We start from the raw sequence: 14,992 nt of genomic DNA on the forward strand, positions 1-14,992 counted from the left end.
AGTTGAATTTTGGCGATTCTTAGTCCGAGTGCATTCGACCGAGTAGTATATTTGTAAGATTGTGTGCAAGTTACCCCAGCCAAATAAAATTTTCTTGAGTGCGAGTCCTAATGGAGTCAGCTCAGTTTAATTTACGTGGGTTTCAGTATGAGTTAGCTGTGATCCAAAATATAATCTATAAGCGAGTCTGAATTCCGTTTATATTGCCGACCTATGCAAACGAGTAAGCCTGTCAGGTAATACATTTTAGCACAAGATATGAAGGCAAGTGATGGGTAAATTCAAGCACACGGGAAATAAGGTATTTAGAGGCAACAACAATTTCCGTCGAAATTCGTGGTGTAATTTCAATAAAACGTGGTCACTGACTCATCTTCTGATATTTAACTCAAAAAGATGCGTGCCCTTTGGGAGGCTTCTGAAGTTCAGGCGACGCGCAGATCTAAGTGCCTTACTGAGAAAACACCAAAAAAGGAATGTCTAGGAAACTTGGTAAGGTAACGCCGGGCGCTTGACATTTCTTAAGAACAAAATAATTTTTCTTTGATCATATTGCTTGGCAGCGTGTGCGCTTGGTATGCATTGCCAGTAAGTACTCAACGATGTTACCTGCACCGCTCAATATATATTTATTTATTTATTTATTTATTTAATGTACCCTCTTATCCACGGGCATTATAGAGGGGAGTAGAAAAACAGAAACAGAAAGGTAACAAAAAGAAAGCGTAACTGTTAGAAAGCATCAAATACCGTAGGCTTTCTATTACACAACCCAATCTAGGGCGTTCTTGCAGAGATGATGGTCCTTGATAGCGGATGTCTGTGCTGTGGTGATTCCCCTCTTAGACATCACGGCGCAACAATAACTCCCAGAAGGCGCTACCATTGCATCGCTGTATACATATCTGTTGTGGGTGGTCTCTGCGTTTTGTTGGTTTCAAGTTGAAATGAAAAGAAGGAATGAGCGTGAGGTTCGTGACCAGACCACGTAGAAGGCGGCGATACCCAACTCTCGTCGCATATTGAAGTCGTTGAGTGCCAGCTATGCAAATGAAAAGAATCAGAAAGAACGGAGAAACTCGCAAGCCAGGAAAGGTCGAGCTAGCTCATGCAGATATTTTTTGTGCCAGGCGCACGCGGCGCTGTCGTGGAACTCCGTAGGGGGCGATTATACGAGACAAAGGTAGGGGATAAGCGGCCAAGGAGAATTTCGCCAAACAGCTGCTTCAAGGAACGCATAGCAGAAGGAAAATACAATTAGAAGCAATGAGCAGAGAGTTTAACTCGAACGCGAAAGTGAGCAACGTAAAGATTGATTCAGGTGCAAAATATTATCACTAGGAAGAGTGAAGGAACAAACCCTTTCTCTCGCCACCAGCGAGCACCACTTTTAGAAATGAAATTGCAATGAAATGAAATGAAATTGTGATTTCATTGTGAAAAAATGATTTAAAAATGGAGGGACTGTAGAAAAAAAGTTATCCTTCCACAGCTTTACGCGTCTACAATTTGTTTCTGCCAGGGAGGCAGCATAACATATGCGAACATACATATACATACACATATATAGCTGTATACATAGCTTCACTGGTATTTTTCTTACTCTCAGTTTTCTTCATTTCAAGAAACAAATCCAAAACACAGATACATAACGCTACCAAATATTACATCGAAACCGTATACATCAGTTTCAGTTTCTTGGATAATTACGTAAAAAGATTAAATCGGACCGAATTATAGTAATTTAACAGTGTTGGTGTCATATATTTAGGTCATTGTTTCCCATAGTTAGAACGCGGTGTTGGTACTAACCAATCCTCAAAGTGCCTTGAGTAGTTATTTGTAGCTTTTCTCTGAGTTTGGGCTGGAGTACGCAGGTTGCTGATATTTCGATTGATTACCAGTTTATATACACGAGTCAGACGATATCTGTAGAGATTGCGAGCAGGGATAACACTAGAATTATTCAAGAAGGTTATTGTCCATGCTGCGTAGGAAGCGCTGTATGAGTGGCGGAGATACTTCTTTTGTAACAGGTGAATATGTTCTAGATTGGGGGATGTTGCGTTACCCTATACTAACTGGCAATAGTTTAAATGTTATTGTAAAAGTGAATTGTACAGCAAGAGTTTAATACGTGTGGAATGAATGTGTCTCATACGGCCTACTACACCAGTTATTCTACTTTTTTTGCTTAGAAAGTATTTGACCTGGTTGTCCCATGACATGTTCGCTGAAAAGATGACACCCAGACATTTGAAAGTCTGGACTATTCAATACTCCTTGAGTTTAATACAATGTCTTGATGGGGAGGTATTTGCTTGTTTTTCGGTCTGAATATAACTGCTTTTGCTTTGTTTCCATTTATATTCGTTAAATTCACTCTCGACCATTCCTCTAAGAATTTCATTGTATTCTTACATTGTTCAATAAGAACATGAATATTATTACCAGTGAAAAAAAATACTCCTGTCGTACGCATAAATAATAAGCCCTGCCCGAGATTTAATACTGACGCTATCTTTAGCATCGATATTAAAAAGCAAATGCCCTAAAATACTTCCCTGTGGCACTCCACAATGGCCAGCTCTAGCCTTAGAAGTAAAGGTGTCGATTTTCACAATTTCTTGTATACTAGATAAGTAGGATTAGACAAGAGATAATGCCTGTCGTCGTATTCAGTAATGGTTTATCATCTCCTACAAAATGTTATGATCAATTAAATGAAAGACCTCAGAAAAGTCGACGAAAATACCAACAGCTATAGCTTTCTTTTCAAACTATGTTAATATATATTCTTTTTGCTATTATAATGCTAGCACAACTGATTTTGTCTTACGAAAACAAAATTGGTGAGGTGTTAACAGATTATGCTTTTCAATAAACTTTGTCATCCTCGAATGCAATTTTTTTTCAAATACTATTGAAAAGATTGGTAAAGTAGATACTGGCCTGTAATTTCCCAAGTCATTACGATCTCCTTTTTTATATAGAACGGTTACTTTCCTAGACTGCATTTTCACTAGAAAAATTGCCGATTCGATTGCAAACACATGTTAAAAATATTGGCGAGTAGTGGGCAATAATTTCAACTGCATGTTTATTTAGCACACTTCAATACCCTCGTTGTCACAACTACTGCTATTGTTTAAGGTTTTTATAACTGACACAACTTCATCCCTTGTGACGGGCTGAAGGTATAATGTGTTCTCATTGTTTGTGCAAATATATTTACTAGCATGACAGGTCGTAGCATGAGTACTAGCCATATCTGTGAAAAAATTATTAAATGCATCAGCTAGTTCAATACGGCATAATTATTTGGAATTAAATTGTAACGACGATAAATGCTTGTGGTAATCACTACGACTCAAAGGTCTGTGCAACCTCGACCATAGTAGACTGTGTTTACGGCTTTCGATGTCCAGGAAAGATGAGTAGTAGGCTGTGTGTGCATGCAGTAACTTTTTAGTTAGCTTGTTTCAATACTTTTTAAATATGGAAAGGTCATCTGTTGATCGCGTGTGGAGGAAATGTTGGAATAGCTTCTCCCTCATCTTTATTGCATCGCGCAAATCAGGTGTAATCCTTGGCTGCCGGGTTTTTCTACTTTTCCTACGTGTCCTGGAACGAAAGGTGTGGTAGTGTAGGCGGGACAATATATCAATGAACATATTGAAAGCCACTTTGCCATCTGTTAGGTTAGTTATCACATCACACTCTACTGTCAAAAGGGTATCACAAGAAGATTTCAGAGTTGTGTCTGTAATTATTTGGTATGACAGTGGTGGAACCTTTTTTCCTCTTAATCCGCTTATTTCAGGGCACAAAAACACCGGCAAATGGTAATTGATAGAACAACATAAAACTCCGGATTTAAAGTTTTACTGTAAGAAATTAGTGATAAGTAAATCCAGCGTTGACTGGCTTTGAGGCGTAAACCCGAGTAGGCGTAGGGATGAAGCTGGCCAAACCGTTTGATAATATCACAATACTGAAAGAATTTGATGACTGACTATTCGAACACATGTCAATATTGAAATCTCCAACACCTATTAAAGTTTTGGAATTATGATGTTGAACTACATATGCAAGAAATTGATCGTAGAACTTTATAAACGCCGATGTATCACCAGTCGGTGGTCGATAGCACACAGAAAATACATGCTTACTAGCGCACAGCAAAAATATTTCATAGTAAGGTGAAAGCACAGTATAAGAATCAAGGATTTGACATTCAACGTCGTCTGCAATCAGCAATGCTACCCCATCCCCTCGAGAGTGTGACCTGTTTAAATAGTAATTATTATAATCAAGCCGCCTAAATATATCACTTTTAGAAGTGCTCCATGTTTCGGTTAGCAAGATAACCTAAAATTGAAAGGAAAATGCGGTAAGCAGCTCCTCCAATCAAGACATATTGTTTCTCACAGATCGCGAATTTAGGTGGGTACATTTTACGGAGGCTGCAGTAAATGTTGCTACAATTTCATTTACGTCAATTGGTAAGTAAAAGTCCACTTCATCACACATTCTTCAGATATTGCAACCAACTGCACTGGTTAGAGCTCCTCAATTTCATGATTATCCTTAACGTGAACTGCATGAGCACTCTCGGCCTTCCAAACAAGGACCTTGCCGCTGATGTGCCAAGTAAACGTATAACCCTTTTGCCTTGCCGCTTCTTTCGTTGCCCGTAGAAGCTGCCTGCTGGGCCGAGTCAAATTTTCTTTAAAGAAAATTCGAAGGCTGTCGCCAATATGGATGTACTTTTTCTTGAGCCACGCATCTCTGCTCTCTTGCTCTGTGAAGCGGATAATAATTCCTGGTACATTGCCTTGCTTAGCGAGCAACGAATGCACGGATGCGATAGCGGCCTTTGTAAGCTGAGGTACCCTAAGCTTATCAGCAACTTCATTTAGAGAGGTCATGAAATTTTCCCCCTCCACAACAGGGATTCCGTGAACTTCCAAGTTCAGTCGCCTTCTTCGGAAATCAAGATCATTGATCTGCCGTATAAGGTCACACTCTGCAGATACATGTACCTTTTCTCTTTCTTCCAGTTCTGTCACCCTTTCTCTTAGACCCTTGATTTCAGTGTCTTGCTAGTTATCTTTTCTTGAAGTTCATTGAAATTCATCGGAGTTCATCGAATTCATCGGCTGTTTCATGCTATTTACTTTTCCTATTAAAGCAGGCAAGTCCTCAAGTTTCCGGTTGATCGATGAAAGAAATAAACGTACGTCAACTTTATCGTCACTGCGACTACCCCGAGGGCCCATGCTCTTACATGTCACGCACTTCCAGGCCTCCTTTGCCGTTTTCTATTTGATTTTTATGATTTTGCTAGCAAGCCAGCACACCTCCCGAAGTGCTACATGTGTAAACACTCGCTACATTTCACAGACCCTTCATCCTGTACAGGTAACTGGCATGGTAAGCAGCTGTCGGGCACAGTGTAATAAAGGCACAAGCAGATAAAAAAAAGAAAGAACAACCAGAAGCTAGAAGGTTCTGCAAAGCAACTACTGGTTAAGCCATTTGTATCATTTTACAGCCGCAATGACAGAAGTAGTAGCAGCGAATCTTTAAATAAGACAAAACTGCAGCAGCACAAGACAATGCCAAAAATCACTAATCCCCAACAGCAGTGTACACAGAATCAGACGTGTTTCCAGATGCTGCCGCCACTGCCAAAAGACCGCCGACTGGGAGGCGCCACACTATATCAGGCTGCGATGCGTCGAACTGCGCTTGCGCAAATAGTGTCCGTCAGAGTCGCGAAGCTAGAAGCGGAGCACGGTTGAGCAGATTTCGTCGCCGAAAAACCCGGACGATAAGAGTGCCCGCGGGAAGGCAGTAGATACGAAGATGCTCAGGTATGGTTGAAGGCAGAACTGCTCCGATGCGGCTCCAATGCGGCAACTGCAACAGACTGCAACGGTAGTGTACACAGAATCAGGCGTGTTTCCAGATGCTGCCGCCGCGCCAAAAGACCACCAAGTTGGGCGTATTAACAGTATATGACAGTGATGGCGAAGAGACAGGAACAATTCTCTAGTTAGCGGCCGAGCACACTACCACCGTGACTGCGGTCATGTTGAAAAATGTATGGAAGGGGGAAAATTATACCTCGCAAAGTAGCCGAAGAAGCGAAACAACTCAGATATTCAACTCCTGGTGGGAAAATGGCAATATGCAGCATATCAGAGGAGACAGGCCAGGCAAGAGGAGCAGAAAGACAAACTTTACGGCTAGCTGAGGCTAGCGGGAAACAAAGAAGCGTAATAAACATGTCGTTACCGTTTAGAAAAGATGGAGTTCCTCGTAACTTCGCTTGCTTCAGCTGCGTCCTACGAGATGTAGTTAATCACAGGCTTGATGAGCGCGCTCAACTACCGCACGTAACGTAAAGAAATAAGTGTCCCCAAAACATTCTTTATTGCTTTATATAACGCATTGTTTATCCGGTGAATGTATGAAATGCTTCCATCCACGTATAATTAAAAATAATAATAAAGATCACTCAATCTGCCAATCTGTATCTTGTGTGCCCAGCAACAGCCGTCTTATTATTATTTGTAGTTTTATTTCTATGAAGAAGAAGAAGCTTTATTAAATACTAGTCCTGCAGTTTTTGTTGTGGTGGCCTCAAGTGGCGGCTCGAAGTCCGTGGACTCGTGTGGTATCTTCGGCTTGCCGGACGGCCAAGATGAAAGTCTTCTATGCAAAACACCTATCGTGTCTCTGAAGATCACGGGTCGGTATTTCATAGAATTTTGGCGGAGAAATCACTATATGTTTTTCCGAAGGACATGTACGTCGTTCCTAACCTTTTGAGTGAATCAACTCATCCATGTGCATATCTCGGCTCATTAGTCATAGCACAGATGTCATTACTCAGAACAAACGTTGTTCCGATATGTATACGAGGGACTAAAAATTTTTCCGAGTGGTTCAGTGACAGACTATAAAAGAGAAATAAGCCCTCTTCTTTTATTCATTATACTGCGCTCATATTTGATAGTTTGAGGCACTAACGTTCTCCTCAAAAGGCATAAAAAAGTATGAACAACAAACATTTGCGCACCTGCATGTCTACGGTATTGAGCGCGGTAATTATGCTCGTCTACATTACTACAGCGCAAAGTTTGAGTGTTGAAGCAATAACTACAGCAACTGAGCCAAAGGTAAGTGTCAATTTTTCATTTCTTTCATGATTGTAATATCTGTGACCACACTTCGGAGCAATCACATTTGGCATTTGCATAGCAAGTAAAATCCTTACACAATGGTAGCTACTCACGCTACAGTGAGCAGTAAATACAAATGACAACGCCTGCTTTTCCCAATTTCCCTCGCACGGCTGAGGGACATTGTTTATCTGCCTACTCTTATGTTTAATGCCTTCTACATAATCCTGAATAGGTGTCGGTTTCCATATCTTTCCTTAGTTTGACAAGTATGATGTTAGCTGAGGGTCGTAGAAATTACGCAAAAGCACCAAGAATTTAAGTTTTCATTGCAAGATTTTTCTAGGATTTTAAGTATTGCTTCTTCTTTTTTTATTGTCTATGAACACCTGCAATGTGCTTTCACAATGAAAGCCCATCCGGATGCTTTAAAATATCTTCAAAAAAGGAAAACGAAGGGCAAAATTGTGGTTCTTGTTATATTTTAGTGTCTGATTAAGGGTGATCAAGAGTTTAGGCAAAGTAAAAAAAAAGTTAGTTCAGCAGGGCTTGCTTCTGAATGAATGGCGAGAAAAAGGGATTAACGGGCCTGTTATGCACACTACACAATAAAGCATCGTCGCTTTGACTCTTACATCACCCTGCTGCAGTGTGCAAGGCTGCTACAGTGTACATGTGCCCCAGGCATACTTCGAAGAGCAATGCTCAAATTACGGATCTATTGAAAGAAAAGTAAATATCTGTACGTGTAAAGTCTCCTATCAAAATATACGTGCCCGTAAAACACGCTTGCGGTACAATAAGTACACACGTCAGCAAAGATTTGTGGCATGTAGCATACTACGCCGTTTTGTAACATTTCTGATTCGTGTTCACTGTTTCTGTTGAACCTTCTAGGGGCTGAAGCTCAAGTTACCTTCCCTAGTTTTTAGCCTGCACCCTGTAGCAAATTTAATTGTAGCCATGTGTAAACATCACTGGCAGTGCACAGAACTCCAGGAGTGCAGATGTTTGGACTAGTTGGTTTGTTGCATCCATTGAAGTCATAGCGCTGGATTGACAGGACATGAAAGACGACAGGACATGCGCTAAAGTGCACACAACGTTGCTAGCAAATTGAATTGATACAACTTTGTAATTATGGGGTTTTGCGTGCCAAAACCACTTTCTGATTATGAGGCACGCCGTAGTGGAGGACTCCGGAAATTTCGACCACCTGGGGTTCTTTAACATGCACCTAAATCTAAGTACACGGGTGTTTTCGCATTTCGCCCCCATCGAAATGAGGCCGCCGTGGCCGGGATTCGATCCCGCAACCTCGTGCTCAGCAGCCCAACACCATAGCCACTGAGCAATCACGGCGGGTGATACAACTTTACGAAATGTTTTACTTTACATAGGTAGGTCAGTCATGTGATGGCAATCAAGAGTGTGGTCCAAAGATGTGCTGCGTACGGTTCAACGACACGGATGGAACGGTATGTGCACCACTAAGTCAAGAGCGCGAGCAGTGCTCCAATGCGACACTTGTTGAAGACATACAGCCCTCATGTAGAGAAGACAGTGAGCTTCAAGCGAAGGCTAAACAAGAGTACAGTCCACCATACGACAAAAAGTGCCCTTGTGCTACAGGTACGTGCTAACTCAGTTGTGGCCTTTTTGCACACTCTCATGACCAAGCAATAACGCTTGTTTGAAAAAGATATACAGCATTATGTTTAGTGTCGTGTCACTATCTGCATTGGCGTCTCCGTGTATATCACTATGTTATTGTAGATGTCTATCTCCGATAGCGACAGCCTGTTGTGAACATTAGGCGAAAATTTCATAGCTATCTGCTTTTGATGCAAACGTTGTACATTGCAAGCGTAAAAAATTTAAAGCATAACAGAAGTTAGGGGATGAACTCAAGTAGGTTGTGTTGTGTGCACGTTCAAAGCATTCAAGCAATTAAACCTGAGAAGCCAACTAACGAAAATCATTTCTGGGAGGACCCGCCGATAAGAATCCCCTTTATTTACCAAAATGACCATAAATTTTTACTGAAGACATTTCCAAGAAGATACTTAGCTTCTGCGAATTATACAATAGAAGGAACATCAGTAATATCTCTTCATCAAGTGGGGTGACCATTTCCTCAATGTATCATAAGGTAATATTACACGCTAGCGCAACATGCGGCCCAACTTTGTATTAAGAGTACAAACAATTTACCGTTAGCGGTGTGGGCATAATTACTTCCTACAGTTTTGCCGTCAAGCCAAAAGGTAATGTTGCTTCACATAGGCACATCGACTTCAGTGGTTGTACAATATCAAGTGCTATTCCGTTAGATAATTCTAGCGCTCGTTCGTTGATCTCTGGATCAGTCAAATGTCCTCAAATTAATTTATCTTTTCATACGTACTTCACAAGCCATTGAGACGGAATGTACAAAAAGAGTACACTCGAACAACCTCGTGGTTGTGAAATTATTTTAAAAATTTATAAGCCAGCAGTTGGTGGGAGAAAGTAATAAAAGCTTAGCAGCAAGTTGCCATTTTAAAGTAAACACTTCTCTGCGTACCCCTCGAACTTTTAGGTAAGTAGCTTTCTAGCCGAATAGAATATACTACATCGAATGTTGCCGACAATGTAGTGCCAATGAGTTCGTCCAAGTTGCACGTACCACAAATATTCACTGTATAATCTCGGCTCAAGGTATTTCTAAAGCACACAGGTATCTTTCTTTTGTGGCCTAGTGCATGAAAGTCAGGAACTTCTTCTGAATTTTTGTGTATTCTTTTCTGGACCTCATGGACCTCATTATGGGGCTACTGCATCAAACTATCCCCATGATACAAATTTTCATTTTATTTGTACTATTAATACACCGTGCTTTATCGTGGCATAGCAGCAACACCACGAATTCCACGTAAACAGGAAATTACCACTTCTAGTCAAATTTTCTTGGCCTCTTCCCTTAGTTAACTACGAACTGAACGTATGGCCTCGGCAGGTTGTAGTGAAATACCACCGTGGATGCACGGCCGCCCCCGCTGAGACATCGTTTTTACTCTCCTCGTATATAAAAAAAAACCTAAAAATTATTTCAGCTTCGAGTTCTATGGTTGCGCAGTATCAGCGACAACTTTCGTAGAGTCTTTATTCTGATTTCACGCGCCAAAATCACAATATTTTTCTCAAGCGCGCCGTAGTGGTGGACTCTGGAGAAATTTTTACTACCCGCATTTCGGCAACTCACACCGCAATCTAAACAAACGAGTATTTTTGGATGACACCGCCACCAAAGTGTGGCTGCAGCGGTCTCCAGTTCAGGAGCGCAACGCCATAGAAATTGGGTTTCAGTGGTGGGTGATTACCGCGGAACACATGCCATTTTGCTCGTCTTCGCTTGTGTCAAGGCTGCATTCTATGCACTTTCTAGTGTTTGACGCTAGCGCTCCCTTGCTGCGTATTTTCACGCTTACACCTAAAGGCGCCCCGGGCGTACGTTTCTACTGTAACGTCGTATTATACTGTAACGTCGTTTTGAACGGCTGATACGTCAACAGCTGATGGCAGGGCAATACTTGCCGGGATAACTATAGATATACGCACACGTGGGCGATGAATAATGCATTGTACCTCGTGGCGACACCGTTGATGCGGTCTTGTTATACGTTATACTGAAGAGGTCTTGCAACGCTGCCTTTAAAGCGCTGGCTTTACTTGTTGCTCAGTTTTGCGTCGTTAGCACCGTTCACAGTAGTTCTGCAAATATGTTGCCGGATACGATTCCAATTGTTACGTGTCACCGGATATGTGCCAATGCTTATGTCGTCGTTCCACTTTGTATGCGTCATCGTCGTCAAGCCGTCTCCATCTCACCGTCGTCGTTATGTCCTCATAGTCACGCCACTGTCGTCCTATAGTAGAAATAAGGTCATCCCTCAACATCGTTATCGCATAGTCATCCTCGTCTGATTCTCCTCATACAGTCATCGTGAAGCCGTCGTCATACAGCCATCATCACGCCATCCTCGTCATATCATTGTCTTCAGGCCATTGCCATCGTGCCTTCTTCGTCTTTCCACCGGCGAAAATATTATTTCGTCGTTCCACCGTAATCACGCTATCACCCTTCAGTCATCGCCATCGACATTCGTGTCATCATCCTCACACAGTCATCGTTGTGCATTCCTTGTCACAACTTTATCGCGACGTCTTGTGGCTCGTTTCATCATCGTCGCTTCGGCTGCGTCATCTGATTTTCGTCTTACCGTCCGTCGTCATCGCGCATTCTTTGCCACACACTCGTCGCCATACCTTTGTGCTGATGTCGTCCTTGTTACACTGTCGTAGTTATACTATTTTGGCCATTTCAGAATCGCCCTCCCATTGTCGTCAAGCTTGTCATCATCACCTAAATCGCCTATGGTAGTGTCACTGCATGCTTATAAATGCGGCAAGCACTGAAACATAGGAGATGAGCGTAGTAGAATAAATGAAAATGCTATGAAACATACATTAGATTTGAAAGTCGCAGTCGAAGCGGGATGTTCAGTCCCCCAAGCAACTCGGTTAGCTCAAGATTGAAAGCGAAAACGCCTAGCCCACACCACGACTAGCGCTTTATATAATTTAGTCAAGCACTTGTAACCATCCTGTGTATATTCTATTTAGGAAAAATATTGATACATAGACTGAAAAAAGAAAATGTTTACCCAAGTTGTATCAGATTTTAACGTCTCTTTCAGGCTTGGAATGTTCATTCGATAATCTTCAAGCGCGAGATAATGACCAACAACAAGATACTGAAGAAAAAAGACCGGCAGTACCACTTGGTGTTTGTAAAGCACTGCATCAATCGACGGAAAGAGATGGATGATCCGAAATGCAAAATGGTGTTACTAAGTGGTAATTTGAACCTCCACGTAACAAATAAAAAAGGCAATTTTTGCTCACTTCCCTGTCTCCTCTTCAGATTTATTCAGAAACTTTGATGACCGGACATTGCCGTTGACACAAGCAAAGCTAGTGGCGCTTTGAATGAAAAAGCTCACTTTTGCGTCACTATACGTCAGGCCCGTTTGAATATGCCTAAAACGTAACAAAAAAATTTGGTGTTCGCCCTGATTTCACAAACGCCGCTTAGACCGTGGACAGGCTTCTTTGTTTGCGGGCTTTATATTTTGGATGTTCAGCTGGCAAAGATAGGGTGCTATGTTTTTAACACGACAAGCAGGAAGAAAACCGCGGTTTTCTTGTATGGTATTCCCAACTTTTGCATTTTATTAATAATAAATTGAGAAACGGTTAACACTGCCAAAATGTACTTTTCGGCAGCAACATTTTTATTTAAACAAGTGCTATCCTTCACAATGCCGTGTAGGGGACACAGAATCGCTCACAAGTCATGTGACGAAATCATCGGCACAAAACTTCATTGACAGATGTACTTGTACACTTTTAAATGAAACCCTACAAAAATAAATACAGGCATGTTTGGCCATACCTTGGTTAAGTTTTTCCTGTTATTTCTTAACAAAAGGATTTTTACCTTAAAAAACAATCCCTTACCTTATAAGCCCTTGCTCACGTACATATTAACTTGCATTTTGAACATTTCTGTGTCCACAAAAGACCTGCTGAGCATTTCGCCATTGTTTTTGTTGCTGTTGTTTTTTGTCTTGCTATTCGCATAATACGTTCTTGCAATAACGTCTTTAGTATACCCAACAGACAAATGTCCCACCCTTCTGCAAACGTAGCATAGTTGGGTAAACGTCGTCTCAACTTCACATGCACCTTTAATCATACGTAGTAAGTTGTTCTGCTATTATTATTTCGCGCATCGCCCTTCATGCCTGCTTTAGCTCTCTCTCAAAGGCTCGAGGACGAATTCTTTGCCGAGCCAAAAATACCTGAACGCCTGGTGGTCGTCTCTTGTGCTAGATAGGCATCTTCTATGCTTCTGGAAATGAAGACTGTGATTGTCTGAGAATATTATGCTTGATAATTATCACCCCTCGATGCGCCGTCGCAGATGTTTCTACGTTAAAGTTTAATGCGAATATTTGCGCTTTCGCTCTTTCTGCATGTCATCGTAATATGCGTCATATATATATAGTACTGCGAACGCACTGCCTGAAGCCTAGGATATTTCAGCTGTTGAAGTGCTTAAAACAATCAATAACAAATTGCTCCCTCTAAACATGGTCATCGTCTGGCCTTGTTGTTTTGGCGAGACTGAAAATTTGCACAGTTAACTGGGGAAACAGGACGAAAGAAGCCATTCAGGTGAGATGCTCGAAACAAGAACCGCAGAACCATTTCCTCCGTTTTGGTTGAGGGTGCGACCGCCTATCGGCGCTACTATTCGACCTCGGAGAGCGCTTTGCCATACGCTCGCTCGTTAGAGCTCATACTAAGCGCAATAGTGCATGTAAACGCGGCTACTTACAAAGTGACAAGTTTTCATTCACTCGAAGCCGGCAGCCACTGAGTATATTATATATCAATCGTCACTTACAGCGCATATATAGACGAGGGACAAAAAGGACGACGAAGACAAGCGCTGACTTCCAACTGATTTTTATTTTGAGAAACAAGCATATATATACTGAGGCACCAAGACAAAAGCGCCCCCTACAAAGCATCGACGCGACATGAGTAAGATCTACGAATGCAGTAAGTCAGGATGCCCGCCTGGCAGAGGGCAAAAGTTGAAGCCTTTGGCTTCTGCCCTCGGCCAGGCTCGCATCCTGACTTAGTAAATTCATAGATCTTACTCATGTCGGGTTGATGCTTTGTAGGGGGCGCTTTTGTCTTGGTGTCGCAGTATAAATATGCTTGTTTCTCAAAATAAAAATCAGTTGGAAGTCAGCGCTTGTCTTCGTCGTCCCTTTTTGTCCCTCGTCTATGTATGCGCTGTAATACATGGAATACCAAATAGCATGTACCCAAACCTTGCTTCAGTATATTATATATTTCGGTTTCTGTTTAGTTTAAGTGAAAAGGAAGCGTAGATTATATTCTGGTAGAAATACCAGAATTGTGATTCTCGTCTTGTAGGGTCGGTCAAGGACCAGACAGTAGCGAAACTTTTGAGTAGCGAAAACTAACTTTTTTATTGTGTGTGACTCGTGCCGGGAAAATTGGGTGACACCCAAAGCACAATGATAGCGGCGAGCACAGCCGCCCATTGTCTAAATCTGATCTCTGCGTCAAGCGCATCGGTTACTCACACGACTTATTGTAGGTTCCAGTGTAATCGCTGGTGCTCGTGTACCTTCTAGAATGTACACCCGTTAGCAAAAGTATACGGACCACGGGAGCGCGTGCCAAACTGCATCGACGCGCCGTCTACCGACGCGGTGCCTGCTGTCGAGAGGGCCGCTAGAGCAGCGCTGCGCATGCGCGTCCCATCATATCTGCTGGCCTGACAGGTAGCTTTGCCTGACGTGGTTATGGTGCTCGTAGACTGAACGTCCACTGGGCGTCGTTTTCTCTGCTCCGTCGCATCTGGGCCGTTGTTTTACGCAGCGGCTGCGGCTGGGATGGCACGCGCGTCCGCCACGCTTCGCTTTCATTCTTTCTCAGGGTGGGTATCGCGCGCCGCACTGCCTTCTCTGACGCCTTTAGATGACTTGCGCAAAATGGCTTTCTGCGGCGTTGTATTACATCGAACTGTTCCAATGTTTGCTTTCCCAGGTAGAAGCAGGGTTTTGCAATCGGTGTCCGCCGTAGCATTAAGAATTGGAACTGAGTTGCAGGCACTACTATGCTCCGCCAGCAGCAGGATGCTAAAAGGAGGA

General features: G+C 42.3%; 1 long non-coding RNA gene across 1 annotated transcript; it reads left to right on the plus strand.

The window, feature by feature from the left end:
- The first annotated feature begins 6,935 nt into the window (after positions 1 to 6,935).
- LOC129381619 (uncharacterized) lies at positions 6,936 to 12,024 on the plus strand. The gene is made up of 3 exons (XR_011890931.1): positions 6,936 to 7,190; positions 8,594 to 8,825; positions 11,933 to 12,024. It is a non-coding gene; the product is annotated as an uncharacterized lncRNA (long non-coding RNA).
- The last annotated feature ends 2,968 nt before the right edge of the window (positions 12,025 to 14,992 follow it).

The sequence above is a fragment of the Dermacentor andersoni genome, chromosome 11 (assembly GCF_023375885.2).
Source record: "Dermacentor andersoni chromosome 11, qqDerAnde1_hic_scaffold, whole genome shotgun sequence".
NCBI classification, from domain to species: Eukaryota; Metazoa; Arthropoda; class Arachnida; order Ixodida; family Ixodidae; genus Dermacentor; species Dermacentor andersoni.